The sequence below is a fragment of the Callithrix jacchus genome, chromosome 1 (assembly GCF_049354715.1).
Source record: "Callithrix jacchus isolate 240 chromosome 1, calJac240_pri, whole genome shotgun sequence".
NCBI lineage: Eukaryota > Metazoa > Chordata > Mammalia > Primates > Cebidae > Callithrix > Callithrix jacchus.
The window spans coordinates 104,011,058-104,022,126 of record NC_133502.1 but is presented as its reverse complement, the minus strand read 5'-3'; positions in this window follow the sequence as shown (position 1 = coordinate 104,022,126).

Sequence of the window (11,069 nt, the reverse complement as noted above, 5' to 3'; positions counted from 1 at the left end):
ATTTAAATATTCATAGACATTATATTTGATCATTAGGAAAAACTGAAGTAATTTTAACATAGCATGTTTTTATTTTGCCCATGAAAACTCACTCTCCACACAAATATTATGAACAAGGTGTAATTAAAGTCAAGATTCATTCAAATATTAAGATAGTCTTAAGATTTGTAACCTATTGTTTTTTCTTTACCAAAATCTATCCTGATGCTTGGAAGGACATATTGAAGAAGTTGATAGTTTTTCATCATCATCAATGTTAGGAAGCTATAAAAGTATTCTGTTAACATAAAATATATCATTTATGTTTTCACATTTTTTCTTAAAATATGCTTAATCAATGAGTATTTCACAATATATAGTTTTCTCATCTACCATTTTAAGATAAAATTTCAGATGGTAGAAATTGTCAAGTTCTGCAATGATACATTTGTATCCTACATTTGAAAAGTGATATGATAAACCAATAGCAGAAAATGTTACATAATAATGAATGAATGTTACCATAAATTTTATGTCAAAGTTTAAAATTTATTTTCCTACATATAGGGAATTTTATTCAATCTATAGTTTTTAACTAAGAAAAATAATGAGAAACAGATACTGCTTTTTAAAATATGCCTCGTATTATATTTCCTTCTAATTTGAGAATGTCACATTTTATTTACCTATCATTTTAATATTCTCACTATGAGTATAAAAGTAACATCACAGGTAATTATAATTATGTAGAGACATTTTGATTCATTTTATGTTTTATCATATCATTCATAAATCAGCAAGCGTGAAGAGGTGAGTTTTTATCACTAAATCAGTGGTGGGCGGTGGTTATCAATTGGGTGTGGGTATAAAATCTCTATCATTGTGGTGACTGCCATATACTATACCCCATTGACTATGCAGTATTGCTATAATACATACATATCCTCACAGTTTGATGCCATATACAATTAGCTGCTTACATATTTGTGATTGATAATGATATCTTAAAACATGTCAGGCTTGAGGGTAACTGACTCATGGGTTTACCTTCTCATTCTTTCTAAAGTTAAAGCTTCTTGTATCTAAGAAGCAAACAGTACCAAAACATTCCCTGGACTAGCCATTATCATGCATTCTTATTTTATTATCAACTGCTAAAAATCTGTGATGTTTATTAATAAGAATATGATTGTTCATAGAACTGTTAGTTGATATACAAAACTTCTCCTACTAATTGAAGAATGCTTTTATAAATCTGAGATATATTATACAGATGCTCCTTGACTTAGGATGGGGCTACATTCTGATAAACCTACAGTAAGTTGAAAATATTGTAAGTGAAAAATATATTAAATATACCCAACCTCGCCAGATGCAATGGCTCACACCTGTAATCCCAGCACTTCAGGAGGTTCAGGTGGGCAGATGGCTTGGACTCTGGAGTTCAAGACCAATCTAGGCAACTCCATCTCTACAGAAAAATACAAAAATTAGCTGGGTATGGTGGCATGTGCCTGTATTACCAGCTACTTGGGATGCTGATGTGGGAAGGTCACTTGTGCCCAGAAGGTCAAGGCTGCAGGGAGCTGTGATCCTGTCACTGTGTTTCAGCCTAGTCAATGGAGTGAGACCCTGTCTTAAAAGAAACCAACAAAAAAACCTACTGACCTACCTTAAAAGTACTCAGAACACTTAAATTAGACTACAGTTGGACAAAATTATCTAACTGGCAGCACATTACACTGTTGAGTATTGGCTAATTACCTTTGTGATCACATGTGTGTAAGCTCTGTCTACTTGCCGCTGCTCAGCATCGTGAGAGAGTATTGCATCACTTATTTCTAGCCTAACAGACCAAAATTCATAATTTAAAGTTCGGTTATTAACAAATGCCTGTTGCCTTCACATCATCATAAATTGAAAAACCGTTAAGTTGAACCATTTTAAGTCAGGGACTATCTATACTTACATGAGTACATTTTTAAAAACGTGGTACAACCACTATGGAAAAAACTGTGGATATTTCTTAAAGGATAAAAAGTAGCTTTTCATTTGATCCAGCACAATTCCACTACTGGGTATACACCCAGAGGAAAAGAAGTTATTATACAAAAAATATACTTGCACACACGTGTTTATAAGAGCAAAATTAGCAATTGCCAAAACATGCAACCAGACCAAATGTCCATCAGTCAATGAATGGATAAAGCAAATGTGATTATATATATATAATATATATATAATGTATATGTATGTATATCATATATATGTATGTATATATATATATATCCCATGGAATACTACTCAGCCATAAAAAGGAACAAAATAATGGCATTCACAGCAACCTGGCAGAAATTGGAGACCATTATTGTAAGTGAAGTAACTCAGGAATAGAAAAGCCAAATATCATATGTGTTTACTCATAAGTGGGAGCTAAGCTATGAGAACACAAAGGTGTAATAATGATACAATGGACTTTGAGGGCATGGAGGAACGGGTGGGGGGGTTGGGGAATAAAATACCTTTCATTGGGTACAGTGTATACAGCTCAGGTGATGGGTGCACTAAATTCTCAGAAATCACCACTAAAGAACTTAATCATGTAACCAAACACCACCTGTTCCCCAAAAACTTACTGAAAGTAAAGTCAAAAATTAAAAAACTTAGCCTATATATAACCTAATAAATAATACTCCTAAATGCTGACATAATCTATATATTTTGAACACCAGTCTTTGTACGTCCATTTTGATATGGGAGAAGGGAAAGGATGACTAACTGGAAAATAAAGTTCCAACTGTAGAATAGGAATTCTAGGGTAATTCAGTTAAGAAGAGCTGCATCTATCTATCCAGTGCCTACTGTCCAGCCCCATGGATGGCTCTGCTAGGAACACCACAAAGAATGAAACCACTTTCGCCAAAATCATAACAGTGAGGAAATTATGACAGTCAGGGAGATCCGATCTGGCAACACCCATCTTGTCTTTAGCCTTTAAGTCACTCTTAATTATTCCTGGACTCGGAGCAAGCTAACTTAGAGAGACATTTAATTTCTAGTTTAAATGGTATTAAATAATATAAGAATAATAGTCCTTACCCAAAACTCAATTGTCTTTGTAAAGCTAATGAAAGGCTACCAGACTAGGAGAATGAGAATAGTTTATGTCTGCACCTTAGCCGAATTCACCCTGATTTCACTATTTTATAACTATGTTTCCTGAATTCAGGATGAATTTGGCTAAGGTATAGACATAAACAATTACTAGCCATTATTCCAGAGATCACAAGGTATGCAACTTCGCCAATTACTACTGCAGATAACATCACTGTTGTATAACCTAAGATTGGCCATTCAATGTACCGTTTCAGGTTCTTTGCATGTCTTACAACCGATGGTTCCACCTGCAAACTGCTCCTGTGGCTCCACCCAGAAGTGACTCAGTGTGCATGAGGATCATTTCCCACACCCCTATGATTGCACCCCCAACTGATCAGCAGCAAGTACCCATTGCCTGGTGCCCTCCTCTTCCCCCAGATTATCTTTGAAAAACCCTAGCCCTCAAAATTTTGAATTTTCAGAGAGGCTGATTTGAGTAATGATGAAATTCCAGTCCTGCATTTAGCTGGCTCTACCTTTCTCTATTGCAATTCTACCTGCCCTGATAAATTGGCTCTATCTGGGCAGTGGGCAAGAAGAAACTACTGGGTGGTCACAAGAAGAAAAATTTATGATATGTACAGGTGCAGAACTCATCGACTTTCCTCTGCTGTATTCATAAACAGAATTAACTTAAAAAAATAATTGGGGATTTGTTGGACATAAAAGTGGTAGTGCAGCAACACAGGCCCGTGTATAGGATAGTCATATATTGAAGGCTGAGAGGATGAATGAATGATGAATGAATGCTTATGAAATGAGTGTGTATGCAAAAATAATGTCGAGAAGTTTCTGAGATGAGTAAAATGACCCCTATGAATAGAAGATCAACAACTCAGATATTCTGAGATAGATATAACTTTAAGTGATCTTATTCTGACTTAATGTTTTCATAGGCAAAACTATTACCAGAATAATTTTTTTAAGAAGAGAAAGGGAAAAAACTCTGTTGTACATATGTGTCCTGATTTAGGCCTTGGAAATTAGGGTCACTATACTTACCAGTGTGTATTTTAATAACTATCTCACGGGTTTTAAGATGAGTGGGTTCTGTACGTTTCCTTTCAGACAACATAATCTACACAAACATGAACTTCCCCAAGAACATATTCTGTACTAAATATCAAATATCTGAAATGAAAGGATTTATGGGAGGTTTTATGTTTGCTATTTAGGCATGGACTATCCTTTTTTGATTATGTTTTTTTTTCTTTCTATAATAGATCAATAAATTTTACCTGAGTAATAAAGCAATTTTGTAGAAATCAATCTTCAATCCTGATTTACTCTGTGTGGCTTGCATCAGTGACTGGGAGATAATTCACATGATCTGTCTGCTGTTCCTCTGCCAACAGGGTCTTGACACCTGGCCAGAGAACAGTTGTATGTAATCCTCCTCTTTAGCTCATCCCCAGAGAGGCTTCTTTCAGCAGGTCTGTGAAATGATTTGGGTGGCTAGTATTTAGAAACAGGGAGTTGGAAAAAAGAGGAGAGAGAATGAAGGAGAGGAAGAATGGAGAAGAAGGTGGGAGGGAACAGAAGAGAGGCAGAAATAATGAGAGCAAGAGAGAACTTTTATTCTGTCTGGGGAGAACAAATTTTTCTTGTGTATGTTAGGGGTGGGTGTTTCTTATTACAGTGAAATAAGCAATAATAGTGGGTTAGCAAAAGGTCTCAGTTCATTAGAGGAAATGTGGTAATTTTTTCAATTGAGGTAGACACTCACAGGAGGAAGCTCTGTAAACAACCTCAATGTGTGGCTTAACAGCTGTCTTTTGCAGCCAGCAACATTTTTAATAAGGTGGGAAAAGATGGAGAGCAACATTTAGAGTTTTCTTTTATCTTCTCTACACACAGACACACACACGCACACCAGACAAATGCTTTAATAATTAACTCTTCAGACTTTCATTGAGGCACATTTAAAAAAATAATAATAATAAAAGGTGCCAGCAAAAACCACAGATCAGACTGGCAAGAGGAACAGCCCTTACAGGACTTTTATCTCCTGCCCATCATCTCAAATTCTCTTGTTTACCCCCCTGAATCCTGATCGGGCACCATTACTGCACTCAGTGTCCACAGCACTTTAGTGAAGGGAAAATTAATTCTGAATTACTGGCCCCATAACTGCCTGCTTCTTCACATGATCTGTCAGGAAAATAAGCAGACAATAGCTAGCTAAGTGGATTTCTGCTTGCTGCCATTCACAGGAGAAGGGACAGGTGTTCAATGGGGCTTCTTTCTTTCCCCAACTGCTGTTACACAATACATAGAGGAGGAGTTTAATTGCTTGCACCCACCTGCATCCTTGTCATTTCTTGGTTTTATTGGTTTTAATGAAAATATTAAGTGCACTCTAGGAACAGCAGCTAAGTGACATTTTGATTGAAATACACAAGGAAATGTATAATGGAAGCAGGCACTATTACAACGTTAATAGAAACTGAAAGAAGTAACATCCAGAACAACATTTACGCTATTGTTATGCATATAGCTAGTCCTCAGAAGGGTAATAGGGGACTGAAAAAAAAATAGCTCTTGGTAAAAGAGGCTTTCACCTCAGCGACCTGACTTTTTTTGGTTTTGTTTTCTAGAAGAATAAAGTGGCCAGCTATGATGTATTTTCTTTCATTAGACTCCTCTTAGGTAGCGTTCATGGTCAAGTATATATTGGAATACCTTTCCTCTTCTCTGGAATCAGAACTCAGTAGAGTTTCTAGAGAGAAGTTGGATTTATTGACATGAATATAGGATGAAAACAATGATTCCTTACAGGTGAACACTCTTACCAGTAGCAAAGATATGCTGCCTGAGCCCATCTCCTAGACTCAAAATACAGGAAGAAAAAGTCAAAATAAATATTATGCTATGCAGCATCTTCAATGTTTATTTCAATGTTAATATTTATTTCTATTTTGACCATTATAATAACATGAAATTGTGTAATGAATATAAAATGAAATAACATTGTCATCCTTAACAAACACACATGGACGTACATGCACACACATACATAAATTGTCCCATAAACTGCTAATATAGAGAGTTAAAGGTCTCATACATTTTATATATTTTTGTTTAAAAGTTAGAATAGGCTACTTGCGGTGGCTCATGTCTGTAACCCAAGCACTTTGGAAGGCCAAGGTGGGCAGATCACAAGGTCAGGAGTTTGAGACCAGCCTGACCAACATGGTGAAATCCCATCTCTACTAAAAATATAAAAATTAGCCTGGCGTGGTGACACATGCCTCTAATTCCAGCTACTCAGGAGGCTGAGGGAGGAGAATTGCTTGAATCTGGGAGGCGAAGGTTGCGGTGAGCCAAGATCAAGGCACTGCACTCCAGCCTGGGGGACAGAGTGAGACTCCGTCTCAAAAATAAAAAGTTAGATTATTTTCTAGTGGGTATTGAGTGACAGAAAACAATGTGCTCTTCATTGATAACATTCCTAAATGTATATAGCCATATAAAAGGGCAATGTGCATGCTTTTTCTTTAGTAGGAAGGTCTCTGTTCATCCATGATTTAAAAGAATGAGGAAAGCTTATAATATTTGACAATATTAAAAAGGATAACATAGAAATCCAGAGGGACATGTGTTATATACCTGTGCAGACATGTAAGTTTCCCAGGGATTCTTTGCCCAGTACACGCCTAACTAAATGACCTTATTTATTTATTCATTCATCCATTTGTCCCTTCATCTAACCATTCATTCATCATACATCCATCTGTTGTATAAGAATCTTTTGGCTGCCAGTTACATATTATGCTCCGAAAAGTGCCTTAAGGGATGGCCATTTGTTGACTCGTCACAAGATACCCTGGAGCAGGGAAGTTCCGTGTTTGGTGAAATAATTCAGTGATGTCGTCAAGGAACCATCTTTTGTATTTGATATTTTCTTTGATACTTTCATTCATTTCAAGCCTGTTAGTTTTTATTTTTAAGCTTGCCTCTCCTGACTGCAAACTGACTACAAGTATCACACTCTTAAAAGACAATATTTCAAGATAAGAAATATGGGTGTCTCTCTTTTTATTTGGGAAGAAAATTTAAGAAAGCCCCAGGTCCCAGTGGTAGAACCAAGCCACTGGTTCACTCCTTATCCAGTTCCTGACAAAGGACACTTGGGATTTCCATGATTGGCACAGACTAATCATGAATTTAGGAATGGGCCAGTGGTATGTGGTAAATAGGCAATAATCTATTCTTTAAGGGGGAAAAAAGGGCACTCTAATAGTAGTATGGGCTGATCGCTGTAGTGCAAACACTTCCATATGGCTTATTTCAAGCTACTAACATGACCTCACTGAAGCAGAGCTGGGAAGAGATCTGCACAACTGGCTCCTGAAAGCCAGAGTGAATTATCTCCAGCACCCATTGGACAGGGTCCATTTTCCCTAAGCCTAACTCCACACAATATCTGAACCAAATTCAGATTATTTTAGAGAGAAAGAAGAGAAAATTGTTGTTTGGCATGGTACCTACAGCATCTGACATATTCATTTGTTCATTTATGCATCACACAATTTTTTTGCCCTATGGGTGTTAGATATTAAAGATAAGTACTAGACATTTTTTAAGGTCCCACCTTATTTATGCCTTTTTATGAGAAAATCTGAACAGTCACACAATCTTTGCCAGTTTGGCAGTGAGCAATGTACTATGCCATTACAATTGACCTGAAGGGAGCAACTACATGCAAACTGAGGATAGGACTCTGCACAAACAGAGAAGCATGGGGCAAATCAGACTAGCTCTCTCAGCAATTTGAAGTCACTGATGAGTATTTAATACTGAATCTGGAAGGTCTTGTTGAATTAGGGCAAGCTAGGTGTATGCAACATGAATGATCAATAGGATGTTGTGAAGAAAGGGAAAATGAAGCAGATCCTTGGAGACTGGAAAAATAAGAGAGGAAACTGGGTTACAGCAATATGGAAAGAGTGATTTCAATTCTTTCCCTCTTGAGGCCAGCTGCACCTCACTTCCTGCCCTTAAATAAAGCCTTTAAGTATATCCTTGTGTGGGCCATTATTTTATTTTCTTCATCAATTAAGAGTTTTTTCTTTCCTTTCTTTGTTTGTTTTTCTTTCTTTCTTTATTGTGTGTGTGCGTGTGTGTGTGTGTGTGTGTGTGTGGCACCTAGGCTGGAGTGTAGTGCAATCATAGCTCACTCAAGTCTTGAACTTGCTGGCTCAAGCAATTCTCCTGCCTCAGCCCTCCCGAGTAGCTGGGATTATAGATTTAATTAGAGTTCTTTAAATAATTGTTTTTATTATCTCAAATGAGTTTCGATGTCTTTCAATCAAAACAGTCTTAATATAATATAGAATAGAGCATAAAAGTGAGCATGAAACAGCTCCTGCCCTCAATGAGTTCATAATCTACATGTGGACGTACGGAAACAAACCAATAGGCAAATACTTTCCAAGGCAAAATATCTTCACTTCATAAAGTACACTAGCACTCTTTGACTAGTCTTTAAGCCACAAGAGAAAGTTCTGTAGTGATATTTAAAGACTTTCAGAATCATCTTAATTTGGTGGGCCATCAAAAGAACCAGTCACTCTAATTAGATGATGATGTTTTCAGGTATAAAACTGGTCCAATTCTGTCCCTATTCTTTCGAGGTTCCAATTCTGGTTTGTTGAACTACTCTCAGGTACACAGATGATGATAATCACATTGCCAGCACCTCTAAGTCAAAGCAGAAACTCCCCTAACAAAGAAAAAGAAAGCCCTTCACACAGAACACATCTGTGCCAGGGACATAGAGGAACGCATATGGTGTCATTGTGTCTAAAGCAGTTCTGAAGAATTAGACTGTTTCAGGCCAGTAAAATAAAACAAAAGATCGTACAAATCAGAAAGCTATTGTCTAAAACACACATCTTCTGAAGCATGATTTGGGTGACTTACCTTGTATAGGTAAAATTGAATATGTGACTCCATGAGCAGAGTTCTCCATTTTAAAAGGCTTTTGGCACCTGATAAAGTTCCCCCCAGTGATTACTGACTTATAGTCTATTTGGGAGGAAGATAATGGAATGTTTTTAGTAAAAATACAAAAAGAATCAGTTACATATTTCATGCAGACACTTTCTTTCTGCCTGTGTTTTGTTTCTTCCTTCACTGTTGACCTTCACTTTCTGGCTCAATTTCAGTTTATGCAATTATACCCTGATTATCTGAAGCTCATCCTGCTGTCACTTCAATTGGTTAAGGGGTTCTTCACTTCTCCTTTAATAGTCACGCTAAGTGGCGGTAGACAGCATTATTGCATTTGGCGCATCTCAGTTCTGTTATCACTGAAACCAGTCTGGACCACATATAAACATCAGAGACTGCCAGTATTGGATGGCAGAAATTGCATAAGTGTGTTATAAATGTCTTTGTCTTAAACGAGAGAGAAGCATATCATTAGGAGCACCGAAAGATGTGTCCCATCAGCCACAATGCATCCAGATCTCCCTTTATAAAATGAACTTGAGTAATTTGTAATTACGAAAGTAACTAAAACCATGTTTCTTAATATGGCCCATGGGTCACAGTCATTAGGATCTTAGGTTTGGAGATGTGCTAAACTAAACATTTCTGTGGTTCATTTCAAACCTCCTGAATCACAAAACCTGCTATTGCAGCCGGGAATCTGAATTTTTAGCACTATTTCTAGGTAATCCTGATGCATAATTAAATATGGAAACAACTTATTAGATGATAATTTTAGGGAAACTGATGCAAAGTAAAAATCATTCTGAAGTTCTTTGAGCATCTGTTATACTCTACTTTTATTTTTTCTTTGGACTCGCCTTAGAGCACAACTGTCTTCATTAAACTGTTGAGATAATATATCAACTGGAAAAGGCTTTTAATGCATAAACAATAAACCCCTAAAAGAACAAAATTTTGTTTCTCATTCATGCTCTGTACCCATTGTAGATTTCCTAACAACTGTGTTCCATGTCATCTTTACTCCAGGAAAAGGGCTATCAGAGCAGCCACTGACTTAAGCATCGTAAGTCACCTGGAAGAGAAAAAGAGAGCACTGGAAAGTCTTCATGAGCAATTGAAGAATCCTTCTGGAAGTGGTTGCCTCCAGAACTCAAATTTTGCCAAGCAACTACCAAGACCCAGGAAGTACAATTCTATTCTGTCCCAAGGAAGGAAAGAAGGAGAAATTGTTTTGGAAGAGAACCAACTACTCTAATGCCCAAACATGGAAAGTATGTCTCAGGAAAGGCCTTGAAGCAGAAGGAAAGTCACACATTCTTGTACTTTACTTTTTACTCTTCCTCTCTTTGCAGACAAAATAAGGTCCAAATGCCACAAATTACATTGTAGGCTATAGACAATGGTCAATTATTATTACTTATGGCAGTTATGTTACATTAAGTTGCCAGGAACACTGAATTCATGAATACTGAAACGCTGCTCTTAGGAGAAATACAGATTTAGGTTCCTATGAGCCCCAAATCACAACATTTTCTTCAGTCGATCAACACATAACCTTACTTTAAGTGTGATCCTTTTTAAAGACACCTTATTTAGTATATATAGTCAATTCATTAACATTAAACCCAACAGCCAGCAGCACCTTGGCTCATGCCTGAATGAAGCTTATCTCATGCATGTTCTTTCTCCTTAGGGTGCATCACATTCTTTGTGCTCAGGAACAATAGCACTTCCACACTATGCCCTGGGGACATTTTAAACTGCAAAATCATACAAAAAAGAACAAAAATGCAAAAACTGCGGGCTCCATAGACATCAAAAAGAATGTGTGTTTGCAGTATGAGAGTTGACACTAGAAGGAAGAGCATCACCTTCTTCAACTTCAGCTGGGAATAGATGCATCAGGCTACTTCAACTCTGTGCCACTGTGCATATATCCACGAACGACCACGAAAATGTAGTGGGTATTGATT